Here is a 1,013-nt window from a genome sequence, read left to right as displayed (position 1 = left end):
ATATATTCCTCCCTTCTTCACGGTCAGCCACACACCTGTTACAAAATAAGAGCATTTACAGCTGAACCTTTCTATACTCATGTTTATATTCACAGTTATAATATAGCTGCAAGTTTATTGCACACAGAGTGATTATTTTGTCATTGTCTTGATTCTCACTGACCCAAAGGTGACATGAACGTCTATGAGTCATGTAGACCTTCTGAAAACACTGGTACAGTATAAGATATGTCTTTTTTTTTATTTATTAAAGATTAGATTGAAATCGTATTTCTACTGAGAAATAAAAATGTAAAATAGTACAATTGTCCTCATTTTAGGTGGACGGACAGATGACTACAGAAATATCTCTCTTCAGCTCAGAAGTGTCGAACAGAGGAGTGAGTACAAAAAATATGAAAATACAAAACAGATTTTGAATTATAATTACAAATGTATCATGTAGCCAAAAGCATGTGCACTTCTGAAATCATACCTCTAAATCTATGTAACATTTAAGTTTCAGTGAATAAAATATCATTTGTATACTGTACCATCTAAATTTTAAAGTCCCTTCAGAGTCATGATACCCACATATATTTTCCGTGTTAATATACAGGAAAGCGCGATGATCCAGAGGAAACCTCTGACTACCATAATGTAGATCCAAACTCAGCTACAGGTACAAATATTAAATGTACCAAATATTTAGTTTCAGGGATGAAATATGCATCACATATGTGTGTTGGGCTACATGTGTGTTAACTTCAAGGGCGCTTTAATTAGATGTCCTAATAATAATAAGAAACTCATTTGTAGCCCTTTTAAAAACACGCCTTCAGTATCATTAAACCTGTTCTTTAGTTAGTTTTACTTTATTCTGTTTTCATTTATTTCATTTTATTTATTTACATTTGAAGGTCCCTAAAGGGAGGCACGGCATCAATAAAACAAGAGAAGGTCAACAGCAACATGAAAAAACAAACAAAAACTGTCATGTTTCGGCTGTGTGGCAGGCAGGAGAGGACCCAAAC

The 1,013-nt window shown here is 33.8% G+C and overlaps 1 long non-coding RNA gene across 1 annotated transcript; it reads left to right on the top strand.

Annotated features, from left to right (window-relative positions):
• Positions 1-971, top strand: LOC102212912 (uncharacterized). The gene is made up of 5 exons (XR_312660.1): positions 1-22; positions 170-214; positions 321-380; positions 599-661; positions 900-971. It is a non-coding gene; the product is annotated as an uncharacterized LOC102212912 (long non-coding RNA).
• Positions 972-1,013: the final 42 nt, after the last annotated feature.

The sequence above is a fragment of the Pundamilia nyererei genome, unplaced genomic scaffold (genome assembly GCF_000239375.1).
Source record: "Pundamilia nyererei isolate P.nyererei 1_Seehausen unplaced genomic scaffold, PunNye1.0 scaffold07185, whole genome shotgun sequence".
Lineage (NCBI taxonomy): Eukaryota > Metazoa > Chordata > Actinopteri > Cichliformes > Cichlidae > Pundamilia > Pundamilia nyererei.
The sequence above is the reverse complement of the archived record's forward strand: the minus strand, read 5'-3'. Positions and strand labels throughout refer to the sequence as shown.